Genomic DNA, 18,053 nt, shown 5'->3' on the forward strand with positions numbered 1-18,053 from the left:
GCCAGCGCCACCAGGCCCGCTTTGCCCGGCCTCGCCTTGCCCAGCCCGCGGCGGGGACGATGGAGCTGGGCTGGCCGCCCCTCGTCCTCCTCGAAACTCCAGCTCCGCGGGCCGCGGAGTCGGATGGAGCGTGCACGCATCCATTCGCCCGTTCGTTGGTTCAGGCTAGGTCACTGACGTGCCCGGAGTGCCGGACACTGAGCCGGGCGCCGAGGATGCCGAGCAAAACCAGACGCGCCCGCCTTCGCGCCCCTCTCAGGCCGGCGCGCCACGCAGTGACAAGTACACTGGAGTCGCACGCTGGCTCATTTAGCAGAGACCGTTTTTCTTTTTTGCACTAAAAATTCATACTTTGCATCTTTATTTTTTATTTATGGAGCACCTTATAGCATGTACCTGCACATCCTTGCCTTGAGTGTAGACACCAAATCTTGTGATTTAGGGGCGATTTTTCAAGGGTAAATTTGACCCTAAATGAAATTTTCTCTTCAGGCATTGACTTAGCACTTTACACACACACACACACACACACACACACACACACGTAGTCAGAAACGTGAAAGTAAAAACACAGCTTGCTAAGTGGCAGGAGAGAGTTGCTGTGGAGATGGGGAGGGGAAGGCGGGGACCTCAAAGTTTGAACGCAGGCGGTTAACCAGGTGCAGGCAGAAGTGTGAGTGGACCTCATGGTCAAGTCCAAAGCAAAAGCGCCGGCTCCGGACCCCAAGCAGAGGCGCGTCGGGCTGCTGCCCGCGGCCCGGCACCTGGCGCTCTGGTCACAGCCGAGCGACCTTGAACCTGCGTGCTCAGCCAGAGCGGAGGTGCGGCGGGCGGCGGCCAGGCGCGAGCCCGGGGATCTGGAGAGGTGTTGGGGCGCAGAATGGCTGCTCCTCCTTCCTGCCTCCGGGCGCGCCTGGAGCGGGTTGCGTCGCCCCCTAGAGTACGCTCTCCTCGCCGGAAAACCGGCCTCGTCGCCAACAGCCACGCCTTTCCGCTCCTCTACTCCCTTTGTTTCTTTGAGACTTTATAGCCCTTTAATGAATGACCTGGCGGGAGGGTCCCCATCTCCGACCCCGCCTCCCTTCGGAGGCCTGCTTAGGTCTCTGGGTTGGGCCAAGAGGAAGTGAAGGGGCGAGGGAACAGGCAGGACTTTTACTTTACAAAAATGACATAAAAATAATGTTTTAACTCATCTTTATGAGACATCCTCAGAAAGCATTGCCCGCTGTGATTACACCTAATGTGAGAGCCTGAACTAATTTAAGAGGTGACAGCTGGGTAATGACACCGCACCCAGTGCACAGTCCAAGACTGGCAGTTGTAACGGTGGAGGGGACCTGGAGAAACGGCTGTGTAGGTCCGAGGACATACTCAGTGCCCTGGCTCTGCACAGTCCGTCCTTCACAAATATTCACTGAGTTCCAGCCCTGCCTGGGGGGAAGCCCGTTTTCATGCAGGGCACCAGCAGGCCCCAGATGACCTGGAAGAACATGGTAGCCAGCCCTTTCCTCTTCTGCTCATGCTGAGTGAAGCCCTGGAGGCCAGTGCCCAAGCTTGACCTGCCGTCTGTATGCCAGTGATTCTTCATCCTATATTTCCAGCCTCAGTGTCTCTGCAGCCCCAGATGTGTTATTCCAAGGGCCTCCTGGACATCCGTCCTCGTATGTCCATCCTGCAAGCCTGTGTAACTGGCCTGTTCTTTGTCTCCTGCCCTGCCTCCCACACTTTGCACCCTCCTTCTTTCCCCTTCTCAGTGGCAACAGCTGCACCTACCCAGGGACCCGCGCATCTAACTTGACTCGAATCTCTATGTCCTCTTGTTTGAGCCATTCTTATAGCGCTGCCTGTTTGAGGTTTAGCATCTCTGACCTGGGCTCTTTCTAGAGCCTCCTCATTTATCATCCAGGGCTCATTGCAAGGCCCACCTCCTGGCCTTGCGCCCCATATATTTCACTTGGTGGATGTCTATCTAGTGAGTGCCCTGAGATATGTGACTTCCATGCTGCTCCTGCGTAAGCGAGACTTCCCTGGCCACCATATTTCAGATCGATCTGAATTCTTCGTCCCTCTTCCACATAGTGTGTGTTCAGAAGATAATAAGTGCTAATTTAGTGTTGATAGATGTGTGCTTTCCTGAAGTGCGGGACTAAATGAGATAATGTGTGTGAGGAGGAAAATCCACTGAAACCTTACAGTCCTGTCTATATTTAGTGTCACATATTTAGACTCAGGGTTCTTTTAGCTGCAAGTGACAAACCAAATTGGCTTATTAAAGACTTTATTTGGTTGATGCAAAACGCCTACCAGTAGGTCCTGCCGGTTAATTATGATCACTCAAGGTTATCAGGATCCGTTTTCTGGTTTCAGGATCTGTTTTCTGGTTTCGGCATCATTTTCAAACAGGTTTTTCCATATGCTAGCCCCTTAGAAGCGACTACCATCTTACTCCGAGCCAGAAAATGGGCACGTTTTCTTCAGTATTTGCAGCAAAAACCTCAGGGTGGTTCTTACCGGGCGGTCTGAGGCACTTGGCCTCTCTGAGCATGGAGAATGGACTGTTCTGCTGGGTAAACTCGGATGCCGGGGTCTCCTCTGGAAGGGGGTCTGGCATTAGCTCCACATTGTCTGAACCAGGGTGTTCTCCAAAGAGGAGCTAGGGGAGGGACGCCGGGCAGACACGAGCAACACATGTCTACTTCATCCCACTCGAAGGGTCAGTTGCAATGTCACCCAACAAGAATGGTGAGGAAGTCTGATGCAGTAGCCACAACGACAGCTTTGTGTTTGTCCTGGTCCTTGTGGATCTCCAAACCTCAGCCAAACATGAAGTCAGGTACTGTCAACATCGAGATCGCTCAAGGTATAGCTTCGAAGTCTGGATGCACTTCAAATGGTAGAGCCAGATAAGTGTAAATAATAGAGTGATTGTGACACTATATTCTAAAGGATTTCTTTATTTTGTAAAAAAAGAAAGAAAGAAAGAAAAAGAAAAGAAATTGACAACATTTTGTCAGAATCGACTATTTTCCTTTTCATTTTTTCAGTATCTAGAAAGGTGGAAGTTTTATTTCTTTATGGATAGGTACCTAAAATTCCTCATTGTCCATCGATTAAGGAAGACAAATGAAAATTTGAGAAAGTCTGGAAAATAAAAGGATTGGATTGGGACATTTCTGAAATTTAAGACTATAGGGTTTGCCTTGCTAGGGCTTCGCAGGTGTTGAAATATTGGTAAAGTATTATAAAACCATCTGTCTGAAGCTTTTAAAGTAATGTGTTATAGAGATTTAGGGAACTGTGAGATTACAAATAATGAATTTATATTGTTGCTATTATATTCTTTACCTGCTGTTTCAAATGCAGCCTTATGTTTTAATGAAGTCTAAGGGGTTTTTTTTGTTTTTTTGTTTTTTACCTCCTCACTGCATTCTGAATTTCCCACCACAGTGCATTTTGAGAAGTGAAGATAAATATACCTTCACTTATATAGTTATGTTCATGGCTACCCTAACCATCCCACACCCCATACCTGGAAAAAACAACCACCTCTGTTGTTGGAATGAGAGAACATTTTCAGGGAAAGGGCATATTTTGTCACAGGATATGAAACAAGCTCATCCTTTTATTAAATCAAAATGGATTCCCTAATGTTCGTACACATCAAACAGTATTTCATCTCATTTAGTCTTGGTTCAAAGTCCCAGGCAGTGCGATTCCCTAGCGTTTAGTTCATTTGCCCACAAAGCAGAAGAGAAAGGCTATTTTGTTCTGAAGAGGGTGTTAAATTTGGGATTTCAGGGGTCAAGTCATTTCAAGTCAATGTTTGGATCTACACTATAACATGGGAATGATTCTAAGTTGTGCAAATATTGAAATAATATTTTAACTTTCACCAAAACCTCGGTCTTCTTGGGTATCGGGGTTTTTTTTCTTGCTCAGATTCATTTAAATGCAACATTTTTGCTGTTTAAGTTTTAAAAGTCTGTTACAAAATTAACTTGGTAATTGGACACATTTCTTAAATACAGGAAAATACAAAGTTACTTTTGAATGAAGGCCCGATTGGTGGTAAATATTTTAATTCTTTTAAAATCTTTGATTTTTTTTAAAAAATGAAAGAATGTATTCAAAATATCTTTAGCTCTTATGTTAATACCAAATTATACATTTTCTTAGCCTCTGTTCAGAAGCAGAGACTGCATGTCTTCTAAATTGAGAGCGCCTGGCACTGTTTCTAGAACGATGCCTTGAACCTGCTGTGGTGTGCACTGGTAGAAGTTTTGTATGAACCTGTTATTCAAGTAGATGACGTTAAGGTCAAAGGAAAAAACATAACGTGACGGAATCCCACAGAGCTGCTCTCGAGAGGAAAACCACGTAGGTACTATCAAACGCTAGTTAGAATTTTTCCAAGAAGTGATTATCGGTGTGCTTTGGCGTGACTGATTATGGGGAGAAACCAAGGTTTGGCTGATTCAGCGGACATCTATGGAGGACCCACAGCATGTGAGACCCTGTTTTAGGCCCGTGGTTACCACGGTGACGCATCACACGCGCTCCCTGCCCTCCCGGACTTGGGTCAGCGGTGCCCAGAGATGCATACCCGGGCAGCCTCCATTTAAGACTCTCCCAGTTCTGCTAAGAAGGCCTCTGAGTAGTGATGCTACTTGAATTCTTCCTTATGTAGTAGCTTTCATTGATTGTTCTCCATATTTGTTCACGTTTGCCTTATAATCGGAAGACATACAAAAATTACACGCACATGGGAACTTAATAGATTAGAGAACATTCAAGCAAATATTTCAGGTCCGTCCTTCAAGGGCATTTGGTGTTTATCAAAGAAATGGTGAGCGTTGTCATCATCGGTGGGTGGCCAGATTAGCAGTTGGTAAGAGTTGTCACCAGCTTTCAGAGGGGTCATGGGGAAGTGTCCTGGGCCTGGCAGTTGTTGAAAGACTTCCCACCGTCCAGAACTCTCTCAGGATGGGGCCTTAGAGCTGAATCACAGGCTCCTGTGTTACCAGGAGGTAAATGAAAGGAAGAATTTAAATAGAACTTGAAAGGAGGGAAAAAAAAAAAAACCACAGAAAAAGGTTTTGGTATTTTTTTGAAAAAAAAATTGTCTAAGTGAGAAAATCTCCAAATGACATTTTCTGGTAGCCGGTTAGGAATTAGGTCAGAGGCGCGTGCTTGGTCAGGCCACCGGCGTTGGGCATCCGGCGTTGAGTGTCGGGCATCAGGCCTCCGGGCCAGTAGGGTGCCCGAGCACCCTGGAGCTTATGCTCCCCAGCACCGACCCGTTCTCAGCCCCGAAAGCTGATCCCTTCCGACTGGCTTCTGGTTTTAGCCAATGGAAAGCACAGCAGGGGATCAGAGAGAGAAGTTGGGGTGCTCCCTCCTGCCCTCTCCCTGCTTCAGTGCGGGTGCTATGAAGCAGTGACCTTGAAAACTCTCCGGCAGTGGCTCCCCTTCTTCAGGATTGTAGCTCCTGCCCAGGCCCCTCCCCACTCCAGGCTCTAGCTCTCACCCGGTACCCCACTTACCTCCCTGCTTCTTCTATCGGAGGATGGGAGGTTTGCCACCCTCTGGCTTCCCAGCCTCTCCCACTGCTTCCCCTGACCCTGCCAACGCCTCTGTGGGTTATAGCTGCATTAAAATCTCTCCATTTGAACTTCCGAGTTGATTTCTGTTTCCAACTGGGATCTCAATGACATACTGTATCAGTACAGAAGCTTGTCGCTTCACCTTCAGGACCAACAGACTCGATAAATTTATTCTCAGTGGAGCCACAGTTGTTTAGTCATTGGTTGTATCATAGAAAAAAAATCACTGTGAATTTAACCCTAATTTATCACAAATTCAGATTAGCTGCATGACATTACCAAAGTTATATTTCAAACAAAACTATTCATCATCAGTTTTAAAAATTAACTACTGATAAGTGTAATTATGATGTTTTCACGGTATTAATGAGAAAATATTTTTAAAGCATTTTTTAAGTAGCAAATGATAAATCTCCAAGTAAATTACATCCTATGTGCTTGCAGTACAAGGATATGTTACTATCTTGAGAAAAATACAATATTTTTTGTGAACTCATAAAGCTACTTTAAATTTTTAAAAATGAAAACCTTACCAAATTTTTTGTTTATATTGGAAACGCACGGCGATTTAGTTTTTTAAGTTTGCAAACTTTTATCTGTGCATGTTCTCAAAAATTAGGATTGTATTGTCATTCAATAAAACAGGTAATGTTTCAGATTTTTTTAACCCATCCTCAAATTTCTCCTGTATTTCCAAATAACCATAAATACTACACAAACAGCAACTCGGAAGTGGCCAACCCAGATATCCCCATCCTACACGAGTCCCAATCATTCACCTCGGTACAGTGACCTTTTGCTGGGCGTTTAACCTTCTTCAGAACTTGGCACTTTTCATCTTCATGTCCAGTGTCTGGTCCTCTGCCTTTTCTGCCCTTCTACTGCCAGAGGTGAGAGCCTCTTTGCATGCTGCTCAGGAAGCCCCGTGCTAGCTCTTACGCACAGATCCCACGCTCAGACGAGCCGGTGTGCAGTTTGGGTGTTTATTTTGTTGAGTTTTAGATGTTCACCTTATTGTTGTTTTACAGGGAGAGATCTGGGGACATCTCTCACTCCGCCATGTTTCTGACGTCACTCCCCATGTTTTGGATTTAAAAATAATATCGAGAGCAAACCACAACAAAGTACATTTAAATATATAGGTGTTTATGACAGACTCCTTTTAGTCATCCATTCAATGTAACCAGCCATTTCATACCCACTGCCTAGTGTTCTTTGCCATCCTTACCGAAGCAGTACTAGGAAGTTCTCTCTGACAAGGAGGCTGTCAAACAGCAGCAAAGTTCAGAATAAAGTCAGTGAAACTAGCCCCTCAATCCTAACATTTACTGGTCTGGAGGAACAGGCTGGTTGAATTCCTACTTCCTCTGGTTGTTGTGGGAACACTGCATACTGTAACCGTTTTAAGTAATTATAGATGTACCAAGATTTATCTATGGCTTTGCCGGTATATTATGAAATTCCATGAATATTCTCTCTGTCCTCACTTGCTGTGAAATTGGCCCCAATATTTAATGCACCGACAGTAGATGATAGGATATTACAGTAGTGAGACTTCTGTGGCCTTTTTAGATAAAGATCAGAATGTTGGCTCTTGAACCTGCAATGTCTTGAACCTTAAATGCTGGAGTGTCTTAAACCTTAAGTGTCAAACCTTAATGCTTTTCAACTGCATAGTTTTGCAGACGGAGGTCCAGGCAGGCTAAGTCCCCCTGAGACAGCCCGTGCAGCAAGGCGCTTCGGGCTAATTAGAGCCTGCAGGAGGACTAGTGTGCTGATTTTGGTAGACACATTCCATCAAAAGTCCTCATGCCCAAATTCAAAGCAAAGACTATTTACGCAACGTCCACACAATTGGTACAGTTTCACAAACACGTCATGCACTCTTTTTTCTATATTTATTTATACATTCAACTGATGTGTCCTGACTGCCTACTACGTGACAGATATTTGTTGTGGGGACTGGCGATACATCATTGAACAAAGCCAGCAAAACTTTCTGCCCTCCGTAGAAGATGTCTGAGGAAGAGATTTCATTTTGTGGCAACCATCTTCTCATTACGAATTTTACTACCATAATTAAAGCGAAATGATCCCCAACTCATTGGCCCACACGATTATGAAAACCGGAGTCTTTTTTTCTGCTGAAACATCTTTAAAAGGATACCTCACAACTCAGGAGTTGGCTATTTTTTTAATGACATGAAAACATTTTTTTTAATTTTTATCATACGATTTAGTCAGAAAATCATCAATATTATAAATTTCACGTTGTCGTTTCCAGTTTTTACATTCGAGTGACCTCAAGGGCTATGAATCTGGCTGCCGCCAAATGAAAGGTGAAGGCGATTGTTCTGTTGCTTTGGCACATTTTGCCAATCTAGAGTGGTGGGCTGGCTTTTAGTCTACGAAAAGTTTTTAAAATAAATTTTAATGTGTCCTTTAAATATTCCTTATTTTAAAGACATTCCATTTTTAAATCCTGCTGAGAGAAGAATTCAATATCCGCATTGAGGTCAGAATTGGGGACATGGAGACGGGTGCTCTGGGTTAGCCTCCCTCCCTCCCGTCTCTCTCCCTGCATCCCCCGTGTCACGTCCACGCCTGTGACACCACTCAGCACGCTCTGGGGGTGCGTGCGCCACATTCCTTTGGAAGAATTTCAATTTTCCTGCTTCTGCCCCTGCAGGAGTGCTTCTGTGTGACTTTCCTCACAAAGGAGCACGCCCTTCCCCGCTGTCCCCTTGGGGACAGGGAAGGAAGGTTCTGACATTGTGCCGTGTGAACACAACCGAGAACTTTCCATGTCTCCTGCATCTCAAGTGCTTTTTGTCTTATGGTGGGACAGTAGTTCTTTAAATAGAATGTGCTCACATGGAAATCGCTCACAATGTTGGGAGTGCGCCTTGCAAAGGTGGGTGTAGCATAGAGGGAGCATCCTCAGCATTGCCTGAAAGCTGAAGTTAGGCCTCTCTGGAATATCGAAAACAGATTTATAGCCGTTCATTAGTTTTTTTGAATCGTGAAAACACTGAGCCGCCAATCGCCGGCAGAGGAGTCAGCGACCGTGTGAGCAGACAGGAAGCTCACAAGATGAAGCTATTTGCAGGGACTCTCATTTATTCTAGAAAAACCCACTTGCCTATTCTGAACCACTTTTCTCTAGAGCATGTCTTACTGTGCAACCAAAAGGGCGTTTATATCCTAGTCGCTTGGCAAAACTCTGCCATCGCTTCAGAGGGATTCGTTTGAAGCCTGAAGCGAGGAGCTGGTAAATAGATGGGCTTTGGGAGTCTGAAGACGTGACCCCACCGCAACTCGAGTCAGCGAATGTCTTTCTTTTTCCCATGATGTTGTTGCTAGATCGGGCTACGTCTTTTTAAGTAGAAGATAAATAGAAGCCTAATCAGTTTGATTATTCCCACTCATGCTAAATCAGAACTCTCGTTTCTGTTCGATGAGATGAGAAAAAATTGGGGGCTCATCCTGATGTTTCCACTGGCCACAGAATCATGTCAACTGAAACATAGTTCCCATGTCTGTGAGATAGTTTCCAAATGCTCACCATTTAAAAGTCACTCCGTAATAAGAGGGAAGAAAGCAATATGCAAAATGATAGGCTGTATATACAGAAATTATAAAATTCCTATAAACTCTGTTTACAGAAGGTGACTGGTAGAGTATATGTTGATTGATTATTGATTTTGGTTAGGATGATGATTTTTTTACCTTTATGCTTTGGGGGTTCCCCCACACCCAAACTTCAGTAAGTGTATTTTAATACAGTTTTCTCAAATGCCCAAAAGAGCATTTCCTTTTAACAGTATTAAAATCCACATAACATTCATTGGTACCATCAAGGCATTTTCTCCTCTTCCCTCACCTTGCCAAGCACACGTGAGGATGCTCATGGCAGTGCCTCTCACGCAGGCTGGGATTTGCATTCATCAATAAATCATCCGTAATTAGAAGTAGAAACCTTTTCTTCTCTACATAATACATGTATACTGAAAGTCATTCTCTTTTGTGAATGTTTGACGTCTTAGGAACTAGGATAACCTTTATCATGTGCGTCGCTCTGATCAAAACATTATTTCGTGGGGTAGACTCAAGGTTACATGTTTAAGAAAAGCATCAGGTTAATCTCATGCTTTAGGAAAAGCATTTCATTCATGAGCCTTTAACCACTGAAAAGACCATTAGTAGCCTATACAGGTGCGTTTAGTTGGATAGAATTCAATAATCTATTTGACAGTTGGCAGCGCAAAACAACAGCCTACATTTGCAGAGTGCTGTTTAAACACCAATGTGGGCTACGGCCGCGCCACCCTGAACAAGCCTGATCTCGTCTGATCTCGTGAAGCTAAGCAGGGTCGGGCCTGATCAGTAATTGGCATGGGAGACCACCTAGGAAGACCAGGTGCTGTAGGCGTAAAAAATAAAAAACATAAGGGATTGTAAGCTGACAAGGTCCTTACAATCTGTGAGGTCAACCAAGGGTTGCCTCGTCTGAAAAAAAATTCTTTTTAATTAAAAAATAAATTAAATAAACACCAATGTGCCTTTCATAGACAGATGCGTATCTACCGCACCATGGGGCTCTAAGGCAGTTATTACATAAGAGTTTTGGATGTCAAAATGTGCTCTGGTAGAAGTAAACTGATCTGCCTGAGGTCACTCAGGTGGCAGAGGTGGGCTTACTTTCTGTCTCCCTGCTCCATAAACCTGTCCACTCTCTCTGGCAATGTCGCCCCTCCCAGTTCACCGGTGAACCCGGTGATGGTGATGGAGTGTTTGTAGTTAGGACTTCCTGCTAACTTGAATGAAATCTTTTCTTTTTCCTACTTAGCAATGAAGTTTAGTTTTTAAATTTTCAAATATGATAAACCTTTCTCTTTTTATTTCTTTTTTCTTTTTGTCCCTAAATAGCAGGCCATATATATTACTGCTAGAAACAGTATAGGCCTTCTGGTTATGCTTTTCCGTACCTTTTCATCATTTTTACGGCTGTTCGCATGACAATTATATTTCCGCTTTAAAAAAAATTGTTACAAAGATGCACAGAGAAAAGAGGAAAGCAAGGGAGTGATCGACCAGCAGTGACATCAGGGCTGCTTTTGAGATCCGCGCCACTGAGACCGCACTACTTTTTAATATCTAGGTTTTAACCTTTTACTAGACGAAAGTAAAATTCACATGCCTTAAACCTGGTCACAGCAGAATGGTAGGGTATTTGTTTTTCCAATTTTATCGCCCAAATAGAAGATCGCTCACTTTGTACCAGGTGCCATGATGGTGCCTAGAAACGATCACGTGCAGTTTGCCAGTGCGTCCGGTGCACGCGTCCACCAACGACAAGCTGAGAAGTGAACGGCCGCCGTGCACAGGGGGTGCGTGGGTTCCGATGTAGGGACTGCCCTCCCTGCCCTCTCCAGCTGGGGATTCGGCGGGGCTTGTGGACCTAATGAAGTCACTTGTGAATCGTCATGTTTCCTTGTCGTTTCAAGCAGTTTCAAATGTTTTTAAAATCTCATTAAGATGCGCCATGAATGTTTCTTTCTCGTCACTTAACGAGACGTCCTTTATTCTGTTGCCCGTCCCCCGCCCCCTCCACCTCTGTTCCTCTGGTGTTCTTACAGCCGCAAGCTGATTGGCTCCAGAGAGCTTCATCTCACAGACACCAAGTTCATTCTTTAGATGTTCTGAAGAAGATAGAATATGGGCCTCTCCTCACGTATTTTGCCCCCAGGTATTTTGCCCCCACGTTCGTCATCTGGCGAGTGTCACGTGATCGTTGCTTACACAGACATGGAAGTCCCTCAAAGAGCATGTCTTAGGGTCAAAACATCCTGACATCCAAATTTTGAACTTAGTGAACTTATTAAGTTTTATAACTTAACGAATTTGAGATGTGTAAGATTTTGCTTAAGATATGTTTTCATTTTGTCCTTGGTTTTTTTTTCCCTCCCCCGAAATGCATCTACCTCGTTTTCATATCATGTTAGAACTTTGGCATGAATGTGCCTGAGGAGAGCGTATACGTTAGCGAAAGTCAGTGTAGTCACGTTTGCGTACTTAGTTTGTAACTTATATAAATTCTTAGTTTAGAATTCTTGCTATCGATTTGACTATTAAGTTACCTTTGCTTTTGCTAACGAACTCTGTAAATTAGGAATGGACTGAGTCATTCATTTATTTAGGCAGAATGAGAGGATAGCACCAGCGTCTCTCACCCAAATGTCCGCAGCAGGAGGATTCGACAGTGAAAAATGCCTAAAATAATGTCCCATCTCTTCCACTCAGTGTTTCTCCACCAAATAAAGTTCAATTTACTTTTCGAATTCTTCGCCAACAGGCAGTGTCCTAGTGAACCATGGTTTTAATATAAGCACTTTGAAAAATGGCATATTTGTTCTGTAGTCAATACGCCAATTTTAGCCTCTTTACAAAAGACAAAGGAGACCTTACAAACCAGAAAAATCTAGAACCTGGCAATTCAAATACCATTCAAAGCAAATATTTAGTCTAATAACTGGAACTAAATGTTAGGCCTCATGGCAGCTCAACGGTCACTAAAGAAGTTTTAATAATGGGGTTGGCCCGCTGTGTCCAGAGCGAAGAGAAGCATACCGCGTTTAGGTATCCGAATCATTAACCTTTTATGCTCTGACCTCAGCCTTCTCAAAGGGCTCGGGACTGTTGCAGCGAGCAAAGAGTTCATTTTCAGTGCCTCATCATCCAGATAATACTCCATATTTTACATACTGCTTTTACTAGCTAACAGAGGCTGTGCTCTAAGCCCTCATTCGACGCCTCTTCCCGAGGCAGATGACACGTGGGCCTCACGGCGAGCTATGTGAGGTCTGCGAGATGGGTGGTGTTGCCCGTTTCACAGATGACAAAACTAAGGTCCGGAAGTTTCAAATGACCTGCGGCAAATCGCAGTGGCACTGGGCTGTAGCTGCGTGCCGTGCGGCCAGCCCACTTTCCCCTCTGCCGCCACGACTCAGGTGTCTTCTGTCACGAGCAAGGGCATTCTGTATGTTTGTGGTCCCGGTTTGGCCTTTGACACCGTGTGTGTCTGTCCTGATCAGTGACCCCTCTAGACTGCACCCCGCTGTAGTAGGGGTGGCATAAGATGCCTCTAACATGGCATCTCTTTGTCCCCGCCCTACCCCCCAGGACTGTAATAGGGGAGCTGGCCACGTGTGAAAGAGGTGTTTTGTGTTGGCCACCATGCCCTTCCCCCTCTCTGCCTTTGCTTTGACAGGGACATTCTTTCCCCTTTTAGGTCACTGGTGCCCTTATGTCCTTAAGCCTCTCTTCACCGTCAAAACAGAAAAGGAGCTGCAGGTCATTTACAGTGTGGCGTGAATGCGCTTCCGTGACATCATTTACAGTGTGGCGTGAATGCGCTTCCGTGACGTCATTTACAGTGTGGCGTGAAGGCGCTTCCATGACGACATTTACAGTGTGGCGTGAATGCGCTTCCGTGACTTCAAGGCTGCTTGCGCCTCGCCCTTTCTCTGACTGTGGAGTGGAAGTCTCCAGACTGTCGTGGCGTCCTCCCTGAGGGAATGAGCCAGGCAGGGGCTAGATAGCAGCGCCACCAGAGCTCTGCGGCCGCAGATACTCAGTCTGCACACCTGCTTCAGGTGAGGCCTCTGGAACAGCTTTCCCTGAGCAGTGGGACTCGGCCAATGCTCTGTCTCTTTCACTCTGCTTGAGCCAGGGGGACCCTTGCCCTCCATCCTCTTCCAACCTGTGAGGAACCCAGAGAGTCCCCACCTTTCCAGTGATTGCACATTCTTTCACCATCCCAGGGCCCACGTCATGTGACTGAGCTGCCCTCGGGAGCATCATAGCTTTATATCACAGCTCTTCCACCACCTGCCACTGGCTGACACCCAGCAAACCTGGACACGACTGGCCGTGTGTGTGTGTGTGTGTGTGTGTGTGTGTGAGGGCGGGGGCGAGGGGAAGAGTCGGAAGCCCCTGAGAAGTAGAAGGGAATGCAGCGGACTTTGAGCCTCGTGGCTGGATCAGTGTCTTTCTTTGGGTTTCCCCAGAAGCTCCCTAGAGACCAGGATTCCAGTGCAGGTGGCTTACGTGAGGCGCGAGTCCAGGAGGCACGGGGGGAGGGCGGAGGAGTGGGGTGAGGACAGGAAGACTGTCAGAGGGTGACTCGTCTGTCACTTACCACGGTGGCAGCCCGTCGGGGAATTCTGGGAGTGAGCGTAGAACCCAGCCTCAGCATCGCTGCCCCTTGCCCTGAGGGCCAGGGGACGAGGACTTCATTCACTGACTCCCTTGGGTGGTGGACGAGAGCCTCCCGGTCGGGGCTGTTCGTTCCCCTCAGTTGCAGCGTGCTCCTTTGGGTCATAGAGACGTTCTCAGGTTTCTTCAGTTTCAGGAAGTCCCTTCAGGCAGAGACCCAGCTATTGGCGTTGGGAGTCGCTGGGTGTGGTCCATGGGCCATGGGCACCGTGGGCTCCTGCTTCCCGTGCATTAGGCGGCAGGGGGAGAGCAGCGAGCCTCAGCTGCCCGAGACCGTCTCTAGTAAGGAGTTCTGTATCTGTGCACGGAGGATCATGTTTTCCGTATCGTCAGAGAAGCTGTCACCACCGATGGTTAGAGTAGGTGCAGAGAACTAATAACTAAGAAAGGGGAAATGCCAAGCGCTCGGTTTGGCCGAGCACAGGCAGATTCTGCCGGTCATTGTGTGGGCCGTCTGTCATTGCCGTCTGGTTACAACGTTGCATGGTAATGACAGTGCACGTCATTAAATAGGCATCAGAGTAACTTTGTCATAGAAGCAATGACAATATTAAGTTTTATTCACACGCTCGGCCTTCATAATTTTTTGCTTATGTAGCATGATTGTGACTTTAAAAAATCTCTAAGACACTGTTGGCTCGATGACTACGTTGCTTATCCATGAATCTAGTTTCTCTATTTGTGTAGAATTTTCATATTACATCATAATAGTTGCCGACTCCGCCTTTGGCGCCGCCCGGTGACGAAGCGATTCCACTCGTCCAGTTATTATGGCGGAGAGGATCGCACCCCGCTCGCTGCGAATTCTCTTGCCATATATCATTGATGAACTCGACCAGCTTGTATTTGACCTCAGCCATCTAATATTTATTGTGTCAGGTGGTACGAATTTAGATATGGATTAGAACCTGATTGTCCTCAAAAAGCTCATGGTCAGGTACAATCCTGATGATTATATTGTAGGTAGATAAGTGATAGATAGATGATAGATAGATAGATATAGATAGATAGATAGATAGATAGATAGATAGATAGATAGATAGATAGATAGATAGATATTACATATCTAAATCACAGATAACTGTTTAGGAAGGGAACAAAGATGAATAAGAGACTATGCATCTCTGTTTCCCCAGGTGTGGAATAATGAAGCTGTTTCTGGATTTGGTTTCTAGAAAAATCTCTAAAGCTACCAGTCACCATTTGTGCTTTCGGAAGTGGCATCATAGGTTAGTACTCATTACCTGCCTTAGCTTTTTGTGCTGGCTGAGAATTAGACAAATGGAAGCCATTCGCTGATAAAAACGTGTCCCCTTTAGCCAAGTGCACAGTGGCAGTGCCATTGAGAATCCAAGCCTAAGATGTCATCAGAACCCAAGTCCACACACTTCTTAACGGAAAGCCAGCCAGAAGCCCTTTACCGTGCACAGCAAAGGCAAGATGCTGCCAGGAGCGAGGCCGAGTGCCGCAGGGGCGGAGCCGCGCTCTGGAAGTTTGTAAGTTTACACAAAGAGGATGTATTGGGAAGCCAGGCTTGCCATCGTCACCTGTCGGAATTGCACGTGGCAAGAGTAATGAGGACCAGGAATGGCATGGAGAAGGTCAACAGCAGATGGGCCAGGGAGAGGGCTAGCATTGGCCCTGAGGTCTGGCGTGGACTAGAAGAGCGAGCTGGGTCACGTTTACACCCGCCGCTGAGAAAGGGGTTAGTGTGGAGAGCGTTTAAGCAGCTTGCTTTTAGCCCTTGTGTATCATTTATAATTCCTTAGAATTATGTTTTCCCAGCTGCCAACCTAAGGGAATCCCCGTGATCACGCAGTGGGAGGCTGCGGTACACCCTCTGCAAGTAGGAGAGCGGCAAGGATCGCAGGGCAATCAGACGACAGCAACCGGGCTGACAACTCCGTCCTTGCTCCGTCTGGAGTAGTGACCAGAGGCAAGAGCCCCGCATACACACATGCGCGTATTAACACATGCACGACATGATGGGATCTGGGCGTGCGGCTTCCCCGCTCCACACCGACCCCGTGCGACTCGATGGATCCCCTGCATCAGTGGGAGACTTTGCCCGGACCCACTCCTTCAGGCTGGACCTTCGGCGCCGTCTCGGCACCCTCCTTGGCTCTCCGCACCGCGTGGCAGCAGCTCCTCACTTGCGTCTCTAAACGTTTCTCAAGTCTCTGTCTTTCTCCTCAGTGCCATGGCCTCTGCCATGGCCACAGCCCTTTGCGAGACCAGTGGGTTTCTTGCTTCTGTTCTTCCCCGGCTTCCGCCCACCTTTCAGAACCCATGGCAGTGGCTTCTCCTGCCCGCCTGCCTGGAGAATGAAGTTCGGACAGTTCGCAGCTGGTCCGTAGTTCACACTCCCAGCTTCCCCTCCCGTGGCCCTGTGCTCCGCTTTGCCGCAGCCCCTCTGAGCTCACCTTCACCCATACCACCATTCCCGACCGATACTGGTCCTTCTGGCCAGCTCACTGCCTTCCCGAAACTTTCCAAAGCCCTCCCAGGCAGAATTAATCACTTCTGCATCTATACTTCAAAAGCTAAGGTTCCGCTACAGTGTGTACCGTGTTGATTATGGTTGTTTACTTGTCAATCTTAATTAGCTTGACACCTAGCACAGTAATTGAAACAGAGTAGATGCTCAAACATGGATTTATTTTTGACTTAAAACGAGATGAGGATTTTAGGGTGCCAGAATCTGTGGGTCAAAAAGATTTGGCTTGAATGTTATACCAGGCAGAGTTCTTAGTTTCGAGCAGTAGAAACAACTCTGGGAAGGAAAGGAATAAATTGACGGCTGTTGGGTCACTCTCGGACTTTCTGGGATGTCCACAGAGACATGTTGGGGACTCCAGTAGCAGGAGCAGTACTAAAGTCTCTACAGGCAGCCAGCTTGCTGCCACTGCTGGGTACACATTCTGCAGGGGGTGCCACTCACACCCCACGCCTGGCCCTGCACCAAGCTGCTTCCTCTGGAAACTGCTGCTGTCGCCCCAGCCAAAATGGATTCTCTGCAGTCCCCGTTTGTCTCACGTCATGGCATGAGTCAAACTCCATCTGATTGGCTGAGCCTGGATCACATGTCTGAGCCCTTAACTGCAAGGGAGGCTGGGAAAGTAAGTGTGTGGCTTCCATGGGGTCGTCGGTCTCTGTCTCGCATTAAGAGCCATGAGGGAGGGGAATCCCCAGACAGGAAGTCAGATCGGATGCTGGGGGAGGGGGTAAAGGAGGTGCAGAAAGAATGACAAAGGTGCATTAGGACTTACTTTCAGGACACCAAGAACCCAATTAAGAGCTTCTTCTGATGGTATTACTGAGTCTTAACAACAACAAAAAAGCATGCTCAGATTGCATGATTGGAGGGGAACCAAGTGGAGGGGATATTTACAAAGGATGGGCAGGGTGTATGGCAACCACAAGGGACAGTGCAGTACTCCAGGACTAATAGCAAGAGCTGTCATCACCTGGGCCTGAAGAGGCGAGGGGACGAAGCGGTGACCAGACTCTAGAGAGAGTCACCTACCAGGAGCCAAGACCATGCGAAAGAGACACAACTGGCCCTGGACAAACCCTGGGGGTGGGGATAAGAGTTATAAATACCCAGCTCTCTCCCTTCCTTTCCTGTGAACCCTGCCGAGGCTCCCAGTGGCCCCACGCGGGGCAGAGCGCCAGGGAGCCCTCTGACACTAGTCAGTCTTGTGGGGCACGGAGCATGTTGGAGGGGGTGACGGCGGATTTGGAAGAACAAAGACACGCAGCACATGAGGCTTAATCAATATGTCACCAACATTTTTCTTTTTGTTTTATTCAATATTTCCTTTGGGGACGTCACTTTTCATTTTTAGTACCCCAGCCTACAAAATCGATGATCTGAAAGTGTCCTTCTCATATTGAGTTTAACGAGATTCTGTTTCCCCCTTGTTTGCTATTTAGAATGCTCTGTCGTGTGGTTCAGCCATCTGCACCATTTAAGATTAGCAAATACCAACCAGTCCGTTTTTTCCTTCACCGGCTTGGGGGGGAAGGGGTGGGACATGTGACCTGCACATGCGTCGAGACGCCCCCTTTCCAAATCTTCATGCAGATGTGCTCTCTGTGCATCGTCCCAGCACATGAGATTTGCCGCTGCTCATCTTCGCCTCCTCTTCAATATCTAGCCTAATAAAGGAA

Source organism: Pteropus alecto, unplaced genomic scaffold (assembly GCF_000325575.1).
Source record: "Pteropus alecto unplaced genomic scaffold, ASM32557v1 scaffold123, whole genome shotgun sequence".
NCBI lineage: Eukaryota > Metazoa > Chordata > Mammalia > Chiroptera > Pteropodidae > Pteropus > Pteropus alecto.